Source organism: Gavialis gangeticus, unplaced genomic scaffold, assembly GCF_001723915.1.
Source record: "Gavialis gangeticus isolate Ggan-Ray unplaced genomic scaffold, GavGan_comp1, whole genome shotgun sequence".
In the NCBI taxonomy this organism is placed as follows: domain Eukaryota; kingdom Metazoa; phylum Chordata; order Crocodylia; family Gavialidae; genus Gavialis; species Gavialis gangeticus.
Window position 1 is genome coordinate 5946250 of NW_017729004.1, and position 283 is coordinate 5946532.

A 283-nucleotide genomic window follows, 5' to 3' on the forward strand; every position below is an offset into this window, starting at 1 on the left:
CTTTAAGACAAGGCTGGATGAACACCTTGCTGAGGTCGTTTGACCCCAGTACTCTTTCCTGCCATGGCAGGGGGTCGGACTCGATGATCTGCTCAGGTCCCTTCTGACCCTACCAACTATGAAACTATGAAGCCTTCTCAGCTGGTCACAGCTTCCAGGCAAGGAGATCAAAGTGTCTTAAAATAGGCCTGAAAATAGAAATGGCTTGTGCTATAGTTTAGCAAAACTGGGATCTTGGAAAAACCTCCTAGACCTTAATAATCCCAATAGCAATGCATGTAGC

The 283-nt window shown here is 46.3% G+C and overlaps 1 protein-coding gene across 1 annotated transcript in view; it reads left to right on the forward strand.

The window, feature by feature from the left end:
• OBSCN (obscurin, cytoskeletal calmodulin and titin-interacting RhoGEF) overlaps positions 1–283 on the forward strand; it is a 287786-nt gene that overhangs the window by 46399 nt on the left and 241104 nt on the right. The gene's annotated exons all lie outside the window — the stretch shown is intronic.